The sequence below is a fragment of the Acinonyx jubatus genome, chromosome A2, assembly GCF_027475565.1.
Source record: "Acinonyx jubatus isolate Ajub_Pintada_27869175 chromosome A2, VMU_Ajub_asm_v1.0, whole genome shotgun sequence".
In the NCBI taxonomy this organism is placed as follows: Eukaryota; Metazoa; Chordata; class Mammalia; order Carnivora; family Felidae; genus Acinonyx; species Acinonyx jubatus.
In genome coordinates this window covers 51,464,995-51,491,808 of record NC_069383.1, presented here as the reverse complement: position 1 = coordinate 51,491,808, position 26,814 = coordinate 51,464,995, and the positions used below count along the sequence as shown (strand labels likewise).

Below are 26,814 nucleotides of genomic sequence, written 5' to 3'. Positions count from 1 at the left end.
TTAGATGGTAAGGAAGCAAAGGGAAGTATGAAACTGCATATGAAAAAAGTATTTTCTGATGAACAACAAATACCTCAATTGACAAGGCTAAGAATAGTTCAGATGTGGCTCTGAGCTAGCAACACATGAGAAAGTTATGTGAAAGACACTGAACTAGGAGTTAGAAAATATGGATTCTCATCCTCGCTCTAAGTGCAGCTATGTGTCATCAGGCAAGCACAAACTCTGGGTCTCAGTGATTGACTTTTAAAATGAAACACAGACTACACGAATTGTAACGTCTCCTTAACAAAGGCCAGAGGACTTTCTCTACTGATTAGTTCTAACCAGCGGCTAAGTTTTCACATTACCTACTTCTTACATGTCTTATCTGAATCCTTTTACCACCCTGTGAGGCTGGCCACACATTTCCTGTTCTCACCTGAAAGAAGTGATGTCATTTGCTCATCATCTTTGGGATCTGGATATAGGTCTGTCTGACTGGAAGCCGCCTTCTTATCCACTGTTTTGTGCTGTCTTTGATGGCCACCAACACAAACCAGGAGCATGGTTATGCTGGAGAACATTGCAGGGCAGTGGAAGACTAAACTGCCTCATATCCAAGCATTTTAAATGCCAGACATTCAAGAATGAACTTTCTGGGATGACTTTTTAAAACAAAAGAAACCTTTCAAGACACAAGGTGGCCTCAGAGGGCAGACACCCAACTGTTCTATAGGGTAAAATGCTATGTCACAAGCCAGTGAAACGTCTTTCCTTCACATTCAAATTCCACACTGGGCCTACACTGCTGCAGCCACTCCAGTCTTCACGGTTCACAGGAGTAGAATGGAAAGGCTGCTGCCCAAAATAGTTTAATAAGGCCAGCAATGATTCATGGAGTAATAACAGGCCAAGCAGGCAGATGCCTGCAGAACTGGGGCCCAGCTGAGAGGGGGGTTCATGGCTCAAGGTTACAACAGAGAACAAAGAGGACATTCATTACACTTGTTCAAGGAGGGAAAGATCATTAGTACCACCTGCAAAATCCCAAAAAGGAAATCAAATGTGAGGTAATTCACCTTGACAATTTATTAATGCCGTCCTAGAGTTTAATGGCTTTGTTTGTTTGTTTTGAGAGAGAGAGAGAGAGAGAGCATGAGAATGGCAGAGAGAGAAGGAGACACAGAATCCGAAGCAGGCTCCAGGCTCCACGCTTTCAGCACAGAGTCCAACGCGGGGCTTGAACTCACAAACCGCCAGATCATGACCTGAGCTGAAGTCAGTGCTTAACCAACTGAGCCACCCAGGTGCCCCAATGCTGTCCTAGATTCTAAAAGCAATAGACTCATAAAGGTCAAAAGCAACCATGCAAACAAAAGCCTTTAGCATGTCTTCTCTCTCAAAGGCTCTCTGATTTAGTCTCAAAAGTTATCTCATGTTTATGAATAGTTGAAAAGAAACAGAAGATGTAAAGGAGAACAAAACTACTCAGAATATTATAAAGATACCAACAATCATAGGCCAGTCTAAAAACCAAACTTGAATAATGTCCCAATACAGAACACTTAGGTCATTAATGATATTTCTGATTATACTTCTGTTCCCAAAGAAAACTAACAGTTGAGCAAAAGTTTAAGCATGCTATGCAAAAACAAAAAAAAAAAAGAAAAAAAAGAAAAAAGAAAAAGAAAGAAAGAAAGAAAGAAAGAAAGAAAGAAAGAAAGAAAGAAAGGAAGGAAGGAAGGAAAGAAAGAAAGAAAATTGGCTTTTCGATAATTAATCTATCTTAAATTCCAGTTGAGGCAAGTATTTGCATATGCTTCCAGTTCTGATCTGAAGTCAATGTTTACATAATTAGCTATTAGACAAGTACACAGATGGGTAATTCACAAAATTAATCACTATCTGCTTTTGCTATCAGAATTTGGTACTTCAGCCAAAGAGAGTCAAACATACCTATGCAAAGATAACATATAAGAGTTACATACAGCACAAATGGAAAGGGTAAAAGAATAAACACTAAAATGCATTGGCATTACAGTGGTTTAATCTAGAAATAGCAGCATGGATAAGACGAGAAAAGCAAAGTTTAAAAGAAGGAAGAGACAGAATGTGATGAAGCGGATGAGAAAAAGCAGGCCATATGTGTAATTGCTCTAAAATGGGACTCTGAGAGAAAGTCAATTTTCTCAGCTGGAGTCAAAAGTAAAGAGTCTGGAAGTGATGGAGGAAAAAGGTCATGTGAGAGCAGTTTTTTACATGTGAAAAGGTAAATCTCACCACTTCAATGAGTTTTTCTGCCTGCCTCCGGTATAAAACACCAACATCCATGACCTCAACACATTTTTATTCAAATGCTAACAGATAACCACAGCATGCTCAACACTGATCTCACGGACAAGTAGAAGTCTTCTTTGTTGGACATGTGAGAAGCAATAATCTTTTCATTATATTCCTCTCCTGTATCTGAGTTGGAAGCTTTAATGACAAATGACTGAGTTCCTGAGATCAAAGACAAAATTGCCCAGTAATAGAAGTAAAATGAAAACAACTGTCAAAAGACAACAACAAGAAAAAAATACCTACAGCAAATATTAGAGTATAAGGTACCTGCTGAGCCAAAATGGAAAACAACCCTCATTTAACAGGTACTTTGCCAAAAAATATATCTTTGTTCCCCCTAAGCACTGAGGAGTAAGAAGTACATTATGTTTTCCAGAAACCTGTGTCCAGGCTGGTCTTCTTAAAATCAGATTAAAAATCAGGATGAACAGAGGTGCCTGGTTGGCTCAGTTGGTACAGTATGCCACTCTTGATCTTGGGGTCATGAGTTCAAGCCTCACGATAGGGTGGGTAGAGCTTACTTTTTAAAAAATCAGGATGAACACCACCAGAAAAACTTAGTATAACTACTCAGATGGTTTTATCCTTTAAAGACTATAAAACTGAGTTTGCCATGCAGCTCACCTTTGAGTGAATCTTCTAGAAAAATTTCACCCTTGAGAAGCAATGTAATGACCTATGTTTTAGACAGGATGCACTTTCATTTATATCTTCTATTCCTTGGTGCAGAGTTCAATATCCCTGGGCTTTGGGCAGATGGAAAAAACAGAAGTTACAATTTTGCTGAAATGCCTTCTTCCTGAGAGAGTTAATCGTCCCCACCGCACAGGGCTGACTCACTTTATGTAATGCATGATCTTGAAAATTGTAGTCATTGAAAAGTGATTTTTATGAACATAGTAGTAGCTTTTTCTTTTTTGAGATAAGATCCCTTTCGAAAAATACGTACAAGTTCGCTCATCACAAAGTTATTTGTACGAATAAAACCTCCAGAAAATGAATGGAGAATTGGTTATATAAACTATTGTATATCCATACAGTAACCTGTAAGACACCCATTAAAATAGTAAAACAAGAATGAGGAAGATTTCTTTAACTTAAAAAAAAATTATTATAGGATCACAAGAAGTTGCCAAAACAATGCAGTGTTCAGTATACCCTTCACCCAGCTCCCATCAATGGGACTAGTTATGTATAACTAGTCAAAATCAGGAAATTAACATTGGTACAACACAATTAGCTAGACTAGAGACTACTCTGATTTCACCAGTTTTTACATGCACTTATTTTGTACGCATGTACACGGTTTTCTATAAAATTTTATCACGTGTATATTCATGTACCCATCACAACTAACCTACAGAATTGTTCCATCACCACAAAGGAACTAAAACAGAGAGCCTTTTGAAGTACAACTAAGTGTTAACATGTCTTAATCTGGGTGATGGTTAACACCATCTGGTGATATGGGTGATGCTTAACATTTATGTGTTTTAGAATGTAAGTTGCCTGAATTTAAAAAGAATGATGATGGGGTGCCTGGGTGGCTCAGTTGGTTCAGCGCCTGACTTCGGCTCAGGTCACGATCTCAACAGTTTGTGGGTTCAAGTCCTGCATCGGGCTCTGTGCTGACAGCTCAGAGCCTGGAGCCTGCTTCAGATTCTATGTCTCCCTCTCTCTCTACCCTTTCCCCTGCTCATGCCTTCTCTGTCACTCTCAAAAATAAACATTAAAAAAAATTTTTTTAAGAATGATGATAAAGCTTTATTGATTGACATGGACAAATATTTCCGATTAGGTTAAAACAAGTTATAAAACAGTCTTTATGAGAGGATCCCATTTTCGTATAATTATATGTCTCTATGTACCCAGAAAAAGAAATCCCAAAACGCTAAAATTTAATTATCTTCTAAAAATTATATTTTATGTTTCTGAATATTTATTTTGTAATGTATAAGAATTACTTTAATAAAACAGAGGGAAAGACCCCCCCCCAAAATGCATATATTTTCAAGGAGGGAATCTTTTTTTTTTTTTTTATCACCACCTAATTCATTCTTAGGTTTCTCCTGGTTGAAAAGTTAACTTTTATACCTCCAATACAATCCTTTTTATCACTCCTCTAAAATGCAATGTCAGTCAACTTTACAATGAATGGGCCTCAGGCTGTCAGTTCTAGTAAAAGATGAACTTGAAAAGGCCTTCCTCCTGAAGCTCAGTGTGTTAGAATATGTCGTGATTTTTCAAAGGAACCTGACACACTAAATACAGACTGTATTTAGGGCTAAGTTTTCCTCTCACAATTTACAAATACAAAACAAAACCACTACATTCTTTAGATACAAACTTCAATGATCACAGACCATGGGCTAACTTATACAAAAGGGTTCCACGGACCTCAAAATGCAGAAGACAAATATCCTGCTCTTAACAAGATCAAAATTGCAATTCAATAAGCCAAGTTCTATACCACCAGCAAGAATAAAGTCATGGGATGGGCGCCTGGGTGGCTCAGTCGATTAAGCCTCCGACTTTGGCTCAGATCATGATCTCGCAGTTCTTGAGTCCCATTCCCCTTCCATTGACTGGCTTAGGCAAGGGCACGTGATACAATCCTGGTCAATGGGAACCCAGGGCCAGTTTGAAGAGGAAATACATCTACCATGCTATGAATGGCAAGGAGGAAAGACTAAAGAAATGGGATCCTAATGATGCTGTCAAACCATTATAATAAGCTAATCTGAAACTGCCCTACTTCTAGATTTCTTTTATGTAGCCTCTAATTTATGCCTCTTGTGTTTGGGTTTCCTGTAATTTAGGCCAAAATCATTCCAAATGATAGAATAGTCAACAGTATCAAACTTACAGACGGGCAAGATGTCATTGGGAGGCCCTGGGACATGGGATTTAGAATGGAATAACACAGTTCTGTCACTGAGGGGGGAAAGTATCAATGACTCTGGGGGCTGCATATAAAGTTGGGAAAATTGCTCCTTAGTGACCTATTTCTAGATAAAATGAGGGTAAGCTCAAATGCTGAGAACGAGGTGGAAGAAAGTTGCATCTTTTCTTTTTTTAAGTCTATTTATTTTGAGAGAGAGAGAGAATGCATGCAAGTGGGGGAGGGACAGAGAGAGAAAGAGAGAGAGAGAGAATCCCAAGCAGGCTCCGTGAGTGCGGAGCCCTACGTGGGGCCTGAGGCAGGGCTCAAACCCAGGAACAGTGACATCATGACCTGAGCTGAAGTGGGCCCCTTAACTGACTGACCCACCCAGGCAGCCCAAAAGTTGCATCCTTAAAGAAAATAATAAAGGTTTAGAACAGCTGCTACAGAAAATGGGAAGGGGTGCAACTTTGGACCAGCAAAAAGATTTCCAAGTAATCTCTTAACTTCTGTTAACCTTAAAATCATACACTGGAGTAAGGAAGCCAGCGGCCAGTTATAGAGTGAGTTCAGAGTTAGAAGAGTCTGTGGTTTCAATTCAGAGATGGAAAGAGAAGGGAGTACTTCTATAGAAGGCCAATCGTGAAGAAACTGCTGGTGACAGAGTGACAGTCATCTGCCAGTGACAGATAATCAAAACTATTGACTATGCCGTCCAGGTACACCAGGGAAAAAGTGAAGGAGTGGGGAAAGTAAAGGCCAAACACAGAAAACAGGGTGGGGATCAAGGGAATAAATACACAGACAGTCTGAAGAACAGGTTTAGTGGGAGAACGCAGACAGGAAAGGTAGAGGCTCTGATGGAGGGAAAGGTATCTCAGAAGCGAGAGTCCTAGGCCACTGAGTGGGTTGTCGAGGTGGTGTGGAGAGGAAGGTCACTGACACCAAGGAGACGGGGCACAGTGAATGAGGACATCAGATTAGTCCCCAAAACAGTGCAGCCCTGGGGCGCCTGGGTGGCACAGTCGGTTAAGCGTCCGACTTCAGCCAGGTCACAATCTTGCGGTCCATGAGTTCAAGCCCCGCGTCAGGCTCTGGGCTGATGGCTCAGAGCCTGGAGCCTGTTTCCGATTCTGTGTCTCCCTCTCTCTCTGCCCCTCCCCCGTTCATGCTCTGTCTCTCTCTGTCCCAAAAATAAATAAACGTTGAAAAAAACAAAAACAAAAAAAAAAAAAACAGTGCAGCCCAGGCCAGGAGCCCAAAGGAAATCAGGAGACAGATACAGAGAGCTGATACCCGCCCCAAACAATTCTTCTCATGTTTCTTCTCGTTTCTGGACACTTACGAAATCCAAAGATTCTTTTAAGAAGGAGAACTCTTCTAGCCTAGGCAACGGTTTCAGGCAGGTAGTTTTTTACAGATGTATACAAAATGTGACCATGAACCCTAGGTAAATCCTAGAAAATCCAGTCTATTACCAGATAAGTCCTCCTAATTGGGTCTTCCTTCCTACCAATTTAAAATGCCCTTGAGGAATGAAGTGAGAAAACTGCATTTAAGATGTTTCTTAAAGTTTCTGCTTCCAGCATTTCCCTTTTTTCTTTTCCCACTGCCACCTGACAGGCTCAGGTACAAATTACTGATCCTTGCCTAGATGACTATAATAAGCACCTGCCTAGCTTGCCAACCGCTGGGCACTCCTCGCTCAAACCAAACCAGTCCTCTTAGAGTAGCTCTGTGATCACATCTCTCCTCCCTGCAAATATCTGCAGTGACTCATCATGGCCCAGGGCGCTGACTTTCAAGGTTGAGCTCTTACAGCCACTACATTCCCTGAGAGGGTTCCACGTGCTCCCACCCTGGAAATCAAATGAGGCAATCTTTTCTCAAACTGCAAGAAGAAAAAAAATAATAGATGTAACAGATACTTTTCCTCCATTTTAAGTTTCTCTCTTTTTCACCAACTCCCTCTTGTCCGCATTACCGGACAATAGAAGAGATACCTAATGTAGAGAGATACCTAATAGAAGAGATACCTAATGTAACGTAATGGATTTAGTTCCTTGAAGCATGAGTACGTCATTTCATAGAATTCTTCTGTGTGCAAATCTTGCAAACAAATGATACAAAAAATAAAGTCTATCTATGTACAGGTGGTATTTGAGGCCCTCCCCAGTTCTGACCCAACCAACCTCCCTTTCCAATCTTATCTCTCACACTTTAGCCCACTTACCCTAAATGCGAAGCAAGCTGGACCGGCTTCCTAGTTATTTATATCCACACTGATCTCCCTAAGGACACAAGCTGCGTATTGCTCACACTTCTCTATGTCACATAGAACACAATAGGAAGGAAGAAGCTTTGCTCTGCAGGCCCGCTGCTTATCTGCTTCACATACTTTGGCCACAACCATAAATGAATGTTGAGTCCACCTGACTCAAGTAACCTTACCTTAAAAATCTCAGGAATTTATTTTATGAAACTTTAGAAAGAAAATAATGGATTACCTGAAAAGAACAGAACTTGCAGAGTATGGAATACTCTATGCCAAATTTATTAAATAATCCGGGTAAGTATAGACGTTCTCATATACCACGATAATAATGAGTGCAGAGATCAAAATAAAGAGAAGAGCCGCCCCTCCTGACACAGCATTAAGTTCACTAGAAGCCGTGGGTGACTAAACTCATGACCGTCCAGCTCCTATCCAGACACTTTGCTGCTTTGTTCCCTGGATTTAGATCCTTCACAGGCCTCTACTCTGCCGCATGACAATCCACATATGCCATGCTGCTGGTCATCGGAATAGGAACGTCCTGGTATCAGGTCTCATTTACTCAGCGAGAGAAAATTCAAAGTCCCGAAATGGGAAATTAGGACAAATGCGAAATACAAATGTTTCTGTGCTTCTAGGATCGTGGCCATTCTTCTTCCTGTTGGGTGCAAGTCTTCAGTCCCTTTGCTGAAATCTTTGAGGCCAGAAATATATAGAATTGGTTTTGTTTTTAATTTTAGAAAGGTAATATGGCATGTATGCCATATAAGAACAGCTCCAGCAGGACCTGGAGTGGCATCTCATGGTCCAACACATTAATATTTTTATAGCAAAATGTGTGAACGCTCCTATTAACTCGAACAAAGACCATACATAAATAGCTTCAGGCCAGACTTGGCCATCAAATGAGCTATAAAACAAAACAAAACAAAACAAAACAAAACAAAACAAAACAAAATCAAAACCTGTTGCTATCCAGATTCACAATTGTGGGAAGAGACCGAGCTATAACTAACTGTGCAATGCTGAGCTTAAGGAGGTGACCATTGCTATTGTCCCTTCTGCAAAGACACCAGGCTGTTATGGCAATGCCTGCCTGGAAAGGCCATCCTCTGTGGCTCAGAAGAGAACTCGGATTCAGGGACCACAAGAAATTTCCAGGTCAGATGGATGCTCAGAGGACTCCCCCCCATAACTTACAAATTTCCTCAATTTATTACTTATTTTAAGCGCTATATATCACTAATACGTATCCTGACTGTGGCAGTGCAGGGTTTTAGGATTTAACCGATTTATGCCACTTTCATAATTGCACTAGGCACAGTGCTGTATGGCAATATTCACACCCAAGAATCTGACTCATTCCACAGTGCTCTGGTTCAGATCATAGCAGGTCATGACACAGTGAGCCACGCAAGAATGCTTATGTCACAGAGGCAGCTTTACATATCTGCTTGTTACTCCTACAATTTCAAGGAACAGAGAGGAAATAATTCAGTCTGTTCATTCATTCAGTCATTTCATTCCAAAACAAAAATCACAAAAAAAGGACTCTAGCTTCTCAACTGGCCCCTCTCCACCAAAGATTATTGAGCATGAGGACACGCCCATTTACAACTTTCTAGGACCCAGCTTCCTGGTATTTAGTAATCAGAAAGTTCATCAGCATAAAGTTTAAACAGGAAATAAACAAAAATGAGCCAGAAAAAAATGGGCACATGCATACCCAGGGATGTAAATAAAAGCGTTTATGTCAATTTGTCTCATTATTTATGTGTGATGTCAGTTTGCATTTCCACAGATTAGGTTTCGGCATAAAGGCACACCTGTATTTGACAGAGATTGGAGGAAACATAGCCCAATATTAAAACCAAAACGAAAACCTATATTTCTCTATATTCTCTATATTTCTCTAAAGTCTTCAAAGCTTACAACTGAGAAAGGAGAATCCTTTTTCTCATATCAATAAATAGGAAATGCTCACTCTCTTTCAACAGTCCTATGAATTGCGTAAGTTGCTGGGATGGGGCTTGGGATTTGCCAGATACATGGATCCACATTATCTGCTCCTTTTGGAAGACCTATCTGTAGTGACACCTAAAAATGCCATTATTTCCCCCCATCCATATCTCCACCTTCAAAATCACCCCTACAACAAAATACCAAACTCACAATGAGAAATGTAGCACCTCAAATCTCATCTTCATAGCTTCTATATTTGCTTTTCTAGACATTTTAATGACCTAAATAAGAACATACTTTTCTAAGAAGGCCATTAAAGAAGATCAGGGTTAACACCATAAATCTATATCTATGCATATCTCCAAGGAAACCCATCTAATATTAGAGCCATGCTAAGAAACAGATTCAATTTTGAAAGAAACCAGGCAAGTAGAATTTAATAAAATGGAAATGTGACTCTAAGAAGAGCTTTCATGTTCCCTGATGCTAACTGTATCCTCACTATGACACAACTAAATTGGGATAAACTACTGAAAATGTCACTAACCAGAGTCAGTATTATAAACAGATATGACTTTGGCTGGTCCATTCTGAATCTTCCTTGACACTCATCATTGTACTCTGGGGTAATCCGTGTCTGATGCTTACCTTGTGTTTCAGGTTAAGCACAAACTAGAAGAGGCAATAACAGTCAAATTAAGAATCCTTTACTCAACCAGTCTTCCCCACAGGAATACGAAACTATAAGTAGTCAATAATTTCCTTTAAAATGCAAAAAAAAAAAAAAAGGAAGAAATTAAAGTTTGTCAATCTGAAGTCAAGAATAATTCAAGAAAATAATTTTGGGGCGCCTGGGTGGCTAAGTCGGTTGGGCGGCTGACTTCGGCTCAGGTCATGATCTCGCGGTCCGTGAGTTCGAGCCCCGCGGCAGGCTCTGTGCTGACAGCCCAGAGCCTGGAGCCTGTTTCGGATTCTGTGTCTCCCTCTCTCTCTGACCTTCCCCCATTCATGCTCTGTCTCTCTCTGTCTCAAAAATGAATAAACGTTATAAATAAATAAATAAATAAATAAATAAATAAATAAAAATAATTTTATTGGTGAGAAACCAAAGATTAAAAAGCTATTTGACTTGGAGGGATAATGGGGTGATCACATTCTTTATATTCTAAAATACCACTTTCTGGTTACAAATGTGGCTGTAACATCTTACTTACACTTTTGATGAAACTTTGAGCAAGAGCTTTTATTTTCTTATTTGCATTAAACTTACCTGACTCAGTTACTTAGATTACAATGGTGATGCTAAGAAGAAGAAATTTCATGTGTTAAAAATGTCTTTAAGAATCAAAAATCTCAAGGCACCTGGTTGGCTCAGTCGGTTGAGCATCTGAGTCTTGATTTTGGCTCAGGTCATGATCTCAGGGTTCATGAGATTGGGATTCTCTCTCTCCTTCTCTCTCTGCCCCTCTCCCACTTGCACACAGGCATTCTTTCGCATTCTCTCTCTCTCAAAATAAATAAACATCTTTTTAATATAAAAAAAAAGAATTAAAAGTCTCAATAAACCTGACCCCTCTCTCCCTCCTAAAAGACAAGGAATGCCAAGGACTCTTCTGTAGGCTCTATTTTATCCAAAGGTTTGTACCACAAAATGGTATTTGTATTTTTCTCATCTGGGCAAGGTACGTAACTCCTCTGTGAGGCCATTCTTATTTAACAGTGACATATAAATTAATGAGCAACCTACATCTACACTGTCATCAAAAATACTTTAGAAACCACAAATAACCAGCAATAACTCTGGCCCAGTGAGTCAACATCTATTTTTTTTTCCCCGAAGTATCCCATGGTTAGCTTATTTCTTATATTTGAGCAAGCAACATCCATAAGCCAAAACAGCCACCACCAAGTTACTTGATAAATTCCACTGAAGGCACTATTTGATAATAAAGAGACAAAAGAAAATCTACTTTATTTCAAATCAAGCACCATTTCTCTTCCACATGACAAGCTTTCCTCCCTTCAAGCAAGTCTTCTTTTTCCAGGCTGAGCATCTCCATTTCATTCACTCATTTCCCACAACAGTTTCCTGTCTCTTCTCCATCCCTGCCACTCCCCTAAGGACAGAATCTGTTGTGAGTACGTGTTCTGACCACCTGACATAGTGTCCTGTATCTACTCACTCAACAAACGCTTAGTGAGCATCAAGTGTTACTCTAGGAATGGGGGATACACCCCTGGCAAAGTCACTGCCCTCTCCAAGCTTAGCATCTCATGGAGCACCTAGAACAATGCTTGACACAAAGTGAGCACTCACGAATTATTTTTAAAAATATCTCTCATGAGGGGCGCCTGGGTGGCTCAGTCAGTTAAGCGTCCGACTTTGGCTCAGGTCGTGATCTCGCGGTCCGTGAGTTCAAGCCCCGCGTCGGGCTCTGTGCTGACAGCTCAGAGCCTAGAGCCTGTTTCAGATTCTGTCTCCCTCTCTCTGTACCTCCCCTGTTCATGCTCTGTCTCTCTCTGTCTCAAAAATAAATAAACGTTAAAAAAAATTTTTTAAAAAATATCTCTCATGAAATGTAGTACCTGCATTTGAACACGATGATTCCAAATGTAAAGTTTGTGTTAAAAGTGGCATACTTTTATATGTGTTATAGTGACATGATTACTGACAGCTAGGGAAAAGAAAAAACTAGTAGTAGGTACAAGACTTTGAAAAGCTTAGCTGTCTAGACTTTCTTTGCAACTCATTGTATAGCTCAAGGACATAACTACGTTAGTCACAGTGTAAGATATAAGATGTTCATGGTTCATAAGAGGTTCAAATTATGTCTGCACTCTGTTCAAAAGTGCAGATAATACATTTTAGAGAGTTGCAAGACACAGATGATTTGAAAAATTTTATTTCTTTGTACTTGTTCCAATTACTATTGCTATTTACATTAGCAACTTTGAACAACTATGTTATATGGCTCATAATTCAGAAGGGTCAAGAACTTAGGAAAGGCTTGGCTGGACAGTTCTAGTTCAGGGTCTCAGATGCTAGATGGGGCAGATGTCATCTGAAGGCCCAATTGGGTGGATGTCAAGATGGCTCCCTCACAAGGCTGGGAACTAATGCTGGCTGTTGGCTGGGAGCTCCTTCACATGGCTTTTCCAGCACGGAAACCTCAGAGTAGTCCTATTTCTATACCACACTTAGCTTCCCCAGAACTAATATCCCAATAGAAGTAGGCAGAAGTTTGATGGCCTTTTATGACCTAGTATTATAAGTCAAATAGTGTCATTTCTGCCATATTCTATTGGTTGAAGCAGCCACAAGCCAACTCATATTTAAGAAGAAGGGTACACAGGCCCCACCTATCAATGTCAGGAGAATCCTGGCCACTTTTTAAAAACCGCCACAGTTCTTAAGGGATAAGTTTCAATTATTTTTAAAATGTGGCTAGGTAAAATACGGCATTCTAGATATGAGTCATTATGAGGGAAATATTATCTGTTACTTTGCTCAGTCCAAATGTCTTCTTTTGTTAAATGAGTTAAGCTTACCCAACTGATTTGCTAACAAGAGAGTCACAGAACAGCTTTCAAACTTTGGTACTCCTAAGCAACAAAAGGCCACAAGAGCACGGAAGTCCTGCTCTTAAGGACTTCTTAAGGACAGGCTCCAGGCCCACCCTACCCGCTCCAAGTAGCAATGATTTCTCTCTCCTCTTCTCTGCTCCCTTCACTTCTCATCATGTACTTGGAATTGATGAGCTACAGAAGCAGGTGGGAGCAGAGGCAGTGAGAGAGAGACAGAGAAGGGACTCCATCTTTGTGATTAGTTTTGTAAGAATAAGAACTATCTGAATTCTTTCTACCCCACAGCATCTAGCAGCCACCCAAAAAAGGTCTGCTCTTTCACCTGTGTTCAAAGTCTTAGTGTTCATTATTCTTGCCCCATTCATACCTTTAAATAACTGAAACAAAGAAGACAATCTGGATGACAGAGGCTGGACTACTGAGTTCTAGAGAGGCTTAGAGCTGTCTAAAGCAAAGATGGGGAGTTGCCCATTGCTGACAATGGTCAAGTCAAGGTGTGTAAAGAGGAGTAAAACACCACAGGGAGATTGGACTCAAAGACTCTCAAGGGCCTTTCTGAGCAAGAGCTCCATAACTCCATAATATAGGATTTATAAAATAAAAGCAAAATTGAATTCCGATAAATGTGTTACAAATTAACTTCACTATCCTTCCAAAAATGTATTAAAAATAGAGAAAAAGATGGCTAGGAAACTCTGAATAAAGCATCTTAGTTGGGAGGGCATGGGGGGAACTCTCTGGAAAACAGCTTTTCTAAGATGTGTATGGAGAGTATACGGTTGCATATGATTCAGCAAAGGAAACCAGTTGTTCTTAGTGGCAGTATCGCCACTTAGTCAACAGAGCAGTAATTAACTGAACAATATTCAGGAGAAAGTTTTAGACGTGACTGTCATGATCTGCCATTGAGTTACCGAAAGACACCACAGTCATGATTTCTCTGGGGCTCCATTTCTTCCTTGTCAATTTCTTGGCACCATATACATTCTCACTGTGAAATATCATTAGGCAATCTCACCACACCGGGAAGAATTAATGTTAGCAGCTCGGTGGGAATCCACCTAGAATTTACGGATCTATTTATTTACATTAATGGAATCATGTTTTACATATTGCTGTATGTATACTGTAGATTTCATTTAACAACACATTCTGGGTATCCTTCCATGATACATACAGACCAAAGCATAGCTTCATAGTATTCATTATATACTGTGTTTCACCAATTTTAGGAAATGCTTTTTCCTACATTTTAATATCTCTGATATTAGGTGTGCCTCACATTTAATGGCCACCATAGTTTACTTGGCAGCATATTTTTCTTCTTTAGTGGTACATTTTCTTTCTTAGTGGCACATAAATTAATGGTGGATCTTAGTATTAACAGCCTTTGATTCAATGATATAGTCAGCTGTACTTCAAATGTACTTTACATAACCAATCTACTTTTGGTGTTGGTGTTGACAACAGATACTCTTGATGCCCCTTGTCACATTCCCCCAGCCCAGTTCTGATTTTGGCCATAGCTATGGTAGGGAATTCCAAGTGGGGTAGATACAGGCTGACAACTCCCACCACAGGCAATACAAGGGCCTCCTTTGTTTTCCAGGGCCATCTCTGAAGCTAAACACCAACTAAGTCTGACGACAGAAGTATGAAGGCATTCATAGCCTAGATTACAACCTCAACCAGGAAGGAGGCTGCAGGGGAGCTGTGTAAATGCACTAGCCTCCTTCCTTTCCAAAGGAGGAATCAGGGGGTAGGATCGAGCCCCAATTGCCTATAGTATCAGCATCATTACACATTCTAATTTTGGCTTTTCCTCCCACCCTACCCCTTCCCCTGTTCCCTCAATACTGCTTCTTGAGATTGTCTCCCAAATAAACTACCACGCACACAACTTCTTCCTTAGGCAGTGTTTTGGGGGAAATCAAAACTAAGGCAGCGGTCATTTCGGTTATCTCTAGGTCTGTTTCTTTATCTATAAAATGAGAAAATGGAACTAAAATCCCTTCCAACTCTCACATTCTTAGACTCTAAGGGATCTCCTTCTTTATATCGTAATGAGGGTGACCTCTTCAACCCAGAGGAGCAAACTGCTTCGTACTTTCTCCTGAAGCTTGGTAACCCGTCATCACACCAATAAGCTCTGATATTCCGAAACTTAATCATGAAACTTTTTGGTAAATATAGGACCAGGCCTTTGAAGTAGGACAAAGAGGAAGCATGAACCACTCTTAGATGCCATAGTTGATGAGTGATCTGCTTCAAAATGGTGATAATCCCATTAACGAACTCACTTGACAAATCATTAACACAGAGAAATATAAGCCTAACAGGAAAGCTGACCTTACTGACTATTTAAACAGCCTCCAATTTTCCAATGTTTTATGTTTGAAAAGTATGTTTGTAAATCAACTGCTCAGCATTTGCAATTTACTTTTCCCGCAGAAATGCTATAAATGATTAGGCTCCCAAGCCAAGTCATTGAAAGTATTTATTCTGCAAAAGCACCAGCAAAAAAGTTCCTAAGGAAACACATAGTTCTACCATGCTTCATTTCTTAACCACAGAAAGTATTTAGTTATGCAACCAAGACTCCCAGAACAAATATTCACCCCACCCCAACACAAAGACTACAAACACACATTCTGGTGAAAGATGATTTCTCAAGAATCAAAATGCCTATACCACGTTCATTTAAGTCCTTATAATTAGTGTTGAAGTGAAGGTAAATCAAGAAAAAAAACCTTACTCTCACCAGAGCTCTCAAAGGTGAAAACAGAGACAATTAAGTTCAATAAAACATGTAAAACTTCTTGGCCAAAGATAAGAGTAAAAGGAAAGAAAAAGGGCCATTCAGAACAAGTGTGCTCAGAATTAAAGTGGTTATATAATATGGAACTCAGATCACCACAAAGGACTGTTTAAAGTCAATGCCCAACAGCTGAAAACCAAGTTACAAAAATCACAAGAGACCAAATCTGAGTTAAAAAAAAAAGTTTCATATTTATATAAGGTTAAGCCTTAAATCTTAATTAATAGATCAAAATTGCATCTATATGAAATTCTATAAAAACCATACAAATAATATTTGTTCACTTAACATTTAAATCAACCACCAACCACCACCACCCACCCTCATAAAAAGACTCTCCTGATACTTGCAAATCACATATCTCACAAGGAGTCAATATCCAAAATATAGTAAGAACTCATGCAACTCAACAGCAAAAACACCAATCTGATTAAAAATGGGCAGAGGAACTGAATAGACATTTTTCCAAAGAAAACATCCAGATGGCCAACAGGTACATGAAAAGATACTCAATGTCACTAATCATCAGGGAAATGCAAATCAAAACCACTATGAGATAGCACCTCATCCCTGTAAGAATGGCTATCATCAAAACGACAAGAAACAAATACTAGCAAGGATATGGAAAAAAGGGAACCTTGTGCACTGGTGGTGGGAATGTCAATTGGTGCCACTGTGGATAGTAGTGTGGAGGCTCCTCAAAAAATTACAAATAGAACTACCACATGATCCAGCAATTCCACTTCTGGGATTTATCCGAAGAAAATGAAAACACAACCTCAAAACGCTATCTTTACCTGCATGGTGATTGCTGCATTATTTACAATAGCCAAGATATGGAAACAACCCAAGTGTCCATTGTTGGATGAATGGATTAAAAAAGTTGTGGTATTTATATACAATGGAATATCATTCAGCCATAAAAGAAGGAAATCTTGCCATTTGTGATGACAACATAGATGGACCTGAGTGAAATAAGTCAGACAAAGAAAGACAAACACTATATGATCTCACTTACAGGTGAAATCTAAAAAGAAAAAAGGAAGGAAGGAAGGAAGGAAGGAAGGAAGGAAGGAAGGAAGGAAGGAAGGAAGGAAGGAAGGAAGGAAGACAAAATGAACTCATAGGTACAGAGAACAGATCGGTGGTTGTCAGAGGTGGGGATTGGGGGGTGGGCAAAATGAGTAAAGGTGATCAAAAGATAAAATCCTCCAGTTATGAAATAAATAAGTCCTGGGGATGTAACATACAGCATGGTGACTACAGTTCATAATACTGTATTGCATATTTAAAAGTTGCTAAGAGAGTAAACCTTAAAAGTTCTAGGAAGGAAGAGGGGGAGGGAGGGAGACTGACTTTCCTAACACCAATTAACTGATAACTGGGGCATCAGGGAATAGAAAGTGGATAGGAGAAAAATGAAGAAATCTGGGATTGTGGAAATTGACTGTCAAATAAATTACTCATAATCTTATGTAAAAATCTTTTTTAATGCCCTAACATAAGTGGATCCTTAGGTGATCTTTTTTCAAGTTTCTTAAAAATAAAAATGCTTTTAAAGGAAAACAACTCCTTGATCAAGTAAAAAGTAAACCATAATTATTTTTTCAATTGTGCACAGAGGATTTGTATGTAATTTCATATCCCTTCCAGTCAAAAGAAGAGAAAAATGAAAGGTAAATGCAAACCAAAACCATCACAAAGTGATATTAACTATATATATACAGCCCATGGCTAAAAATGTGGACACCAAAACAAAAAACACTCCCAGAGGCAGGAAAAAAAAACTTGATTACAAAAGCCAGAAGATTATTAGTGCTTATGACCTAAACCTTATTATTGTACATGTTCTGTTTTTTTTTTTTCTTTTCCCCCAAGATCCCTAGTTTACTGGTAAAGACGTAAGAGTTGAGCTTAAAGAAACAATATTCTTTCACTTTTTTCTCCCATGTAAGGGCTGACAAAAAACACCACAGGGGAGAAACCTGTATTAATCATCCTCATGGTTTGCAAGAAAAGCTCTTTATTAATTTCTGTCTAAACAAATACAAGTAAACAGAGACAAAACACTCTAGACACTACCTGCTGCAAAAGCTCTCAGAAATCAGACTTAACACCCACAGTACATCTTTCAGCTTGAATGAATAAACACTTCCCGCAAGACCTCAAATGTTTTCATTTTCTTAAAACATAAAAGGGAGTCATGTTAGTTAAGCATGAATGAGACTGTAGAGAGCTTTTATATTGTTGATAGCAGCAATTCTTGGAGATACTATTAACTGGATTATATCTCCGAATAACTAAAAGGAAGAACATTAGTGAATGTGGAGGGGCCTCCTCCCAGCCATTCTTTGAATGCTTTGAAAACAGAGCTCAGGCATGGGTAGCTTTAGAATGCAACAGTCAAGAGGCACTTGAACTACCCAGGTACCAAAATGACACACAAAATTCTATGAATAAGGCTAGTATTTGATTGGGTTAGGATCAATAATCTAAACAAAATTAAGGAAAAGAATTTAAGAAGCTAATTAAAACATAAGTAGGTCTGCCTTTTATTTTAGGGGCAGGGAAACTGAGGCGACAGATCTGACAGCAACCATATAGCTGCTTATCTAGGTCTATCTTATGACTGCTTTGACAGTCAGTACGATGCACTATAGCAGATAGAAACCTCAGAAGATAAGCTCTAATGTTCCCTGTCTGAAAAATTATTTTTAACATCTTTTCACTTTGTGTGTGGTTTTCGTTTTTTGGTTTTTGTTGCTGTTTTTGTTTGTTTGTTTGTTTGTTTTAAGCAAGTTCTAGGCCCAAAGTGGGACTTGAACTCACAACCCTGAGAACAAGAGTCGCATGTTCTACCAACTGAGCCAGCCAGGTGCCCCTGTTTTTAACATCCTTAAACAGTACATACAATTGGGTGACATTTTTGGTGTCGTTCTACTAATTAAGGAAAGCCTCCCTGAGCCATCTCAAGCGACTAGGTGTTAAAATTTTTCACCTAGTTCAATGTAATTCATGCCAGGCAGAAATATATTTATAGACAAAATTTTACAACATTCTTACTTCTATGTTCTTAATTCTATTCTTAATTCAACCCTAAAGAGATTATGCTTAGGTAATTTCCAGGATTCCCCCACCCTAACAATCTGCAAACCACCATCTACATCTATAAATAAGAGTACCATTAAGAATACCGTCAGAGTTCCCAGATCTAAACATCCCCCCAACAAATTCCCTTTCCCCTCCTCCATCTCACCCAAAATAAGTCTGCGCTTTTTCAAACGCAATACCACCCTAAAAGGTGAAAACCTTAACTCACTTGAGTAGTGTGGCTTCATCAATCTAACTGTTCTGGTGACCCATCGACAGCTCGATTCCCAATACCCAACCATTTGTCAGCTTTGCCAGGGAATCAGTCCGTATCTCTCCAAAGCAGGCAACTCTTCCCCGGGTTGTTTTTTTTTGTTTTGTTTTTGTTTTTGTTTTTTTCAGGGAGAATTATACCAGCAAGTTCTAATTTCCCATCCCTGAAGGAAAGGTTGCTCAGAGCTTGAGTTTTACTGCCCCTTATTGAAGTATAGCCTGCCTGCTGATTTACGACCAAATTTTCAATCATCACCTTAAATAGGAGTTTATTAACTGAGCACCTGTTATTATTCTCAGTATGACAGCCAAATAGATTAACAGAAAAAGGATTTAGTGAATTAAAAAACAGTCAGATGGTATCACTGATTAAGTACTTTGTGGCCATGGCCAGAAGCTTGCTTTACACAGAAGCTGCAGATTTATATCCACTTCCCATTTCAGGACCTGGCACAACAGATCCTCAGTAAATGCTGCATGAATGAATGAGGATAAAACCCCACATCACTTCACACCAAGTCACAGCTGAGGCTCCATTTTATAGACGGTCAACGCCATCTGGCACTGCATTACATGCTCAATGGCATGAACTAGAAGGATGCTGCATGTAGCCCAGGATACCTCTTGCTAAACTGTTAGATACAACAGTTCACAAAGAAAATAATCTTCATGCTAATCAACGTGGCAACAGTGATAGACAGTCAGAAACACATCCTCCATTGTTGGGACAGGCTTTAGAAACACGCTCAGAGAAAGGGTCTGGGTAACACCGGGGAGAACAGCCCCAACTAAATCACATGATGCTTTTTTCCACTCAAGACCATTCTTCCTTTCATTGTATTCCGCTCTACTACCTTCCCCAAAAATTACAGTTTTCGTGTAGGCAAACAAAGGAGCTATGAGGTCCAAATATACAGTCACTCAAGCCAAAACACTGTCCTGAATCCCAGGAATAAACTAGCTGCTTTATTAAGTTACAAAAAGTCTTTCAAGTCAAACATTTTGGATTGTTCTATTTTTATGAATTTATTATTTATTCTCTGTACCAAGACAGACCGTTATTTTTTAATCCTTTCTCCATATGGATGTCAAAATCTTTCAGCCTCAAGGTAAGGCCTCAAATCAAAATGGCTTTAAAAGTCCCATATAATTAAAAAAAAAAAAGTCGCATACAATTATAAATGTTGTTACAGCTACTCTTATGCCAAGAATCATGTTACACCACTTGAATTCATATAAACACATTCCCTGGAGACCCATTTAACCTGAGCATTTCCACTCCAAAGACAGTATTTAGACAAACAGCACTCTCACCATTCCAACCATATCATTCAGTGCTGCCTGGTCAATTTTCTCATACAGATCAGGAAAAGGAGAGGAGGGGATCTGCAAAAAGGGAAGTCCTACAATCCTTCTCACCCCACCTCCTGCAGATAAACTTAGGTTCTGTCCAAATAGCATAGTAAAAAGAATTTAAAACTTCACCCCTAAACAAAAAAATAAAACAAAACAAAAAATCATTCTGCATTGACACATTCTCCTTGCATTCAAACCTAGAAAAATTTTTGGCAGGACTATGGTGGCCAGACCATGTTACCTAGAAATAGTAAGGGTAGAAGACACATCGAAAGGATTTTTTTTTTTAAGCATAAGAAATATCATACTGAGTCTGGTAAGTGGTCACTCTGGCCAAGGGTTCTTGCCAATGGTACTAAAGGGGATGGAGTCAAGGATAAAGCAATTGGGCAAATAAGGAAAATGTCATTATGCCCTCCATAATCAGGACTTCAAAGACCCATGATATCCTCTGATCACCAGAAGTTTCATGAGAATAGGGATTTTATTTTGTTTACTGCTATACATAACGCCAGCACTTGAACAGTGTCGGGCCCATAAGAGGCTTCCCAAAAAAACTACTTCTGAATTAATACATTGTTACAGTGAATTTGCTTAAAGACAACAGCACATGAATTTACCAATTAGCTCCCCAATAACAAGGCAAAAAACACTTAAACCTTTCCCGTAAGACTGGGTGCCACCAGGTCATTCAGGGATTCATTTATCCCTGCAACAAAGATACACTGAGCACTTGCAATGTGCTGGGAGCTTTTCTCTACTCTGGCTTTATTGCCCACCTGCCTATTCCATGTACTTGTTATGAAGAACTGAAGAGCAAAGACTAGAATATCTGTTGCCTTCTTCCTGTCTTCCTTCTCTTAACTACCAAATCAGCATCTTCTTTGGTCTTCGTCTTGTGCACAGGATGCATGTTTTTCTCACAGAAGGTGTTTTTGTTTATAAAGCTGGTCTTATTGTTCTACTTAAAACTTCAGGATTTTGTATATTCTTCCTTGTGAATCTGGCCCTTTTTCTAAATTTTTTGGTTTTCCCAACTGTTTTTAGGCTACCTGCGTAATTTCATTTTAATAATCAAATTTTATTTTTCAGTGAGTACATACTGTTTTCTTCCTCTACTTTTTAAAAACTCTTTTACTCTCAGCTATTACTCTCTTCTCATGGAGTTCCTCTGGTATTGAAATTTCTTTTTACAATAGATTCCCTCTGCTCTACTGAATTTCTAGTTCCTGGGTTCATGGCTGGCTCCACCAACTGAAGTAGTGAGATCTTGGGCATGTCCTTTCACATTTTTTTTTCCTCCTCATCAATGCCTCCCCCAATCCAAAGCTCCAATGTTAAATACTCAACAGAATGTTCTAACTGCATATCAGTGTAACTGGAATAAATCATGTCCTATCTGTCTCACCTGGCACCTGGCACTTGGTCAAATAAGACCAACTGGATAGGAATGGTTTCTCAAACCATTCTAGAAAGTTTGTCTTTATACTTGAATAGGCCCTTTGCTTCTGACAAAAGAGTAATTTAACACTCTGAAAGGAAGGGGTCCAATCCTACTGAAGCAACATAATTCGCTCATGTGGTCTTTGTTGAGATCATGGCAGAAGAGACACACACACACAAAATTCACCCTCATCAACTAAGATTTGTGAGAAACAAATGCTTCCCATCGATACAACAATACTATACTTCCAGACCCCCAAAACAAACAAATCCACAGGTTGCATTAAGCAAAGTGTTATCAAGCCTTCAACCACCTCCTTCTTAATGAATTTCAACTTGTTCACCCAGAGATAGTTTGAAACCCAGCTCTAATCCAAATTGAACAGCTGAGATCTGATCACAGCACTAACAGTGGATGCAGATAAAAATTGCTAAAAAAAACTTCTCAAATCGCAGCTTCAACTACTATTATTCAGAACATATTCTTTCTGCCTAAAACTACCTTCACATTTCACCTTTTGCCCTTTTATTAAAATTCTAGTAAGAAGTCATTTCTTAAATAATATACTTGATGGCCTCAAATCTAATATCAGCCACCGAAAGATTTTGTGCAAATCGCTTAAAGATCTAAGTCTCAGGTTGCTCATTTGTAAAACAAAAATAAATTCTGCTTCTTCACTTGGCTATTGTAAAGATTAAAAGAGGGAACACAGGAGAAAGAAGTTTATAAACCCTAACAGAATACACATAAGCATAGTTTTGAGACCACACTTCAAAGTACTTTGTGATCTCATTTCCTATTGGGGGGGCAGGGGATAATTTTTCTTATTTTGAATGAGTAATACATTCGCTCAGTTCAAAATTTGAAAGTTGCCAAAGGGTGTATAACAAAAAGTCTCCCACCTAATTCTCCTGTCAGGGAGCAACTAATGTAATCAACTTCTTATTTATTTTTTCAGATACATGGGCATTTTCCCTCAATTTTTAAATAAAGGCTATTGTGCTATTCACCATTTCACACCTTTCTTCCAACTTAACAATACATCTTGGGAATTGTTTCGTTTCCATATATCCATTGAGAGAGAGAGACAGCCATTCTTTTCACTGGCTGCACAAGAAGCCATTGAGTGGAGGAACCATGACTTACTTCCCCGTCTCCCACATTTAGGTTATTTCCAATCTTTTACTGTTACAGCCTTTTGCTCATATATAAACATATTTGTAAGATACATTTCCAAAAGGGAATTGCTGGGTCAAAATGTATACACATTTTCAACTTTGAAAAAGACTGCCAGATTGCCTTCCATAAGAGCTCATAGCAATTTATTCTCCTTCCAGCCATAAATGGAAACAATTTCTCCACATACTTGTCAATACAATCTCTTGTTGAATACTGTTGTTAAGTCTCAGCCAATAGGAGAGTAAAAAATGGTATCTCTGTGTGTTTTAAAAAAATTTTTTTTTCAACGTTTATTTATTTTTGGGACAGAGAGAGACAGAGCATGAACGGGGGAGGGGCAGAGAGAGAGGGAGACACAGAATCGGAAACAGGCTCCAGGCTCTGAGCCATCAGCCCAGAGCCTTACGCGGGGCTCGAACTCCCGGACCGCGAGATCCTGACCTGGCTGAAGTCAGACGCTTAACCGACTGCGCCACCCAGGCGCCCCTCTCTGTGTGTTTTAATTTGCTTTTTCTAATGAGTTGTTTTGGTCCTTTATTGATTGATAGTCGCTCTATGAATATTAAGTAAAATTTATTTAACTTTCCTCCTCGATATCCCTCTGCACATTCTAAGACTCAGGCACTTTGTGCTGCTTGCTACCCCTAAATGGGCCACATTTTGGGAAATGCCCATTCCTTCCAGTTCCACTCACAAAATGTTTTGACAGTCAAATTTAAAGGCATTTCGTTGTTTATTCCTCCCACAGGACTTAATTCCTCCTTCCTTAGGGAGCCCAGGGCGCAGTGTTAGAACTTTATATAGCATCATTTCACTCTGCTATGTACATATAGGAGCTTCTTAAAGTTTAACACCAAATTCTCCACCTTAGCATCCCCTATGATGTCCAACACATTTGCTCAACTAATGTGAGATGAAAGATTGAATTAGAAATAGAAACTGTGGGAGTGCCTGACTGGCTTGGGCCGAGGGGCATGCGACTCTTGATCTCAGGGTCATGAGTTCAAGCTCCATGTTGGGTACAGAGATTACTTAAATAAACAAACTTAAAGAAAAAAAAAAGAAAGAAACAGAAACCATGAATTTCTAATTGTATGTGTATCCTTAACCTTCCAAAACAATATTGTAAATCTAATGATGGGGATAATAAAATAAAGATCTAGAGACTTGTTCTTCGGCCTAGAACATCACATCACAACTTAATAAATGCTAGTAAAGCCTTCTTCTAAGTTTTTTGTTTAATGTTTGTTTGTTTGAACACCAAAATCCTGGCTGTGACTTAAATGACTAAAGAACATAAGTAAGATCAAAGTATTTTTGTAAAGCAATATATTAATTCCCAATAAGCCCAAGGAAAGGGAATTGACTTCTTTATTAATCAAGGAAATGCAAACTAAAAATCACAAGATACCATTAAACAACGAACAGAATGGCTGGAATGAAAAAGACAAAAAATGTCAAGTGTGAATATAGATCAACTAGAACTCTCATATACTACTAGAGGAAATGCAAATGAGTACAGCCATTTTAGAAAACTGTTGGGGGAAATCAATTTAAGCTACATATATGCCAGCCCTGTAGCCCAGAAACTCTACTCTAGGTATATACTCCACAAAAGCACACATGCTGCTCACCAAAAGCTGTACAGCAGCATTCATCATAACAGTCTAAAATGGGAAAAACCCAAATTCTATCAATAGAATTGATCAATTTCGGTACGTTCATACAATGGAATTCTAACAGCAATGGAAATGAACAAACCACAATTTCACACCAGAATATGAGTGAACCTCACACACTCAGAGTCTATACGATCCTATTTATATAAATTACAGAAATAGGCAAAGCTAATCTGATGGTGCTACAAATCAAGAAAGCCCTTTGGAGTAGGCATAGGGACTGGGAGATATATGAGGGAGCTTTTGAGGAGCAAATAATATTCTGGTTTTCCAGATCTGGATGCTGGTTACACAGATGTGTTTACCTTATGAAAACTCATTAAACTATACATTGGTGCTTTGTATACTTTTCTGCACATGTATTCTACCTCGGTAAAAAGTTTACCTAAAATACAAGCAATAGGCTAACCCTCCAAAAGAGAATATATTTCTCCCAAAATATCTTTCATGAATAAATGGGTTCTTTTTAATGTCATGGTGATTACCAGCCACTTGGAAACCCACATGATGTGCATTGGTTTGACCCAAGAGCCTACTGCTAAGAAGAGATCCCAGAAAAAGCAATTTTCTATTTCTGAAACAAGGCAGGAGCTGCAAATGGTATTCAGAATTGTTTGATTAAGGAAAAAAAAAATGAGATGACCAAAGGAGATCAGCTATAGGGAATAAGCAAAGATTGCAGAAAAGATGAAAAGAAACAGAAGCTCCTTAAAATGCACAAAAATAGCAATTACTCCTAAATGAGACTTCTGTTGAGCTACTAAGAAAAAACCAACTATTTATTCCAATGCAGATATGTGCCTCAGAACCCTGCTTCTGTCCCAGTATTATTTTAAAACACTGCACAACAGACAAAGAAAGAGAGAGTGCCATGGGAGTAGTAATTAATGGCAAATGCAGGTGTCTGAGTAGAGGAAAACCAAGGGAAATGAAACACAAACCCTTCCACTTCATTAGTGTTCTAAAAATATTCTCGTAATACAAAGGCATGCCCTGCATATGTAGTATATATACATGAATGAGAAACCTAATCAAAATGGTTTTTGTGAATCTCGACCATAGCCCAGATACAAATACTTTAGAGATTCAAAATGGAAATTAAAAAATTAATGGCACTGAACCAGTCAAGCAGTGCTTCAAGTAAACACAGAAATAGACAAAATAAATGTAAACTCAATTGTCTGTGCTAATGAAGGCAGATTTTTAAAAATCTTTTTTATTTGGAGGCGCCTGGGTGGCTCAGTCGACTAAGCATCTGACTCTTGGTTTCAACTCAGGTCATGATCTCACAGTTCATGAGTTCAAGTCCTGCATTGGGCTCTGTGCTGGCAGTGTGGAGCCTACTTGGGATTCTCTCTTTCCCCCTCTCTCTCTGCCTCTCCCCAACTTGCGCTGTTTCTGTGTCTCTCAAAAATAAATAAAATTTAAAAGAAAAATCTTTTCTATTTGGCTGTGAAATATAAAAATAACACACACTCCAAGACTGATGAACAGACACAAACACTTATCCTCTTCTGAACTTGACATTACTTCATGTTTAACTTGACCTCAACAGGACTCAAGAAAGCAAAGAGAAAGAGCTGAAGTCCAGGCAACTAGTAGAGGGAGGTGACTTTGCAGTCAACATTCAAACTCGACATGAGAAAGATGATTAAGGAGAATTCACATAATCCATCACAGTTCATGTTGGTCAACGTACAAACTGGTTTTGCACAGAAACATCGCCAAGGAGGTAGCCCTCCAGGAAAAAAGAAAAGAAAAAAGATGGGATGCTGTCAAAGTTTTAATTACATAGATTCCTTGATCTTATCTTATCTACCTTCAGGCAAAGGTGCTAATAAGCAGTGAAATTTGCAGAAGGCAGGTAGCAACAAGGAAAACCAGCAAGAGATTTGCATAATCAAACTTTCAGGTAAGTTTTTTCTTAAACCTGGAACTAATAAT

At 39.0% G+C, this 26,814-nt stretch overlaps 1 protein-coding gene across 6 annotated transcripts in view; it reads right to left on the bottom strand.

Moving 5' to 3' along the window:
* Positions 1–26,814, bottom strand: part of OSBPL3 (oxysterol binding protein like 3) — a 171,872-nt gene that overhangs the window by 123,219 nt on the left and 21,839 nt on the right. Inside the window, exon 2 of one of the 6 annotated variants that reach the window (XM_015081004.3) lies at positions 2,950–3,071. The exons of the other annotated variants lie outside the window; for them this stretch is intronic. The gene's annotated coding sequence lies outside the window, so the exon portion shown is untranslated. The remainder of the gene's footprint in view (positions 1–2,949; positions 3,072–26,814) is intronic. 6 annotated transcript variants of the gene reach the window in all.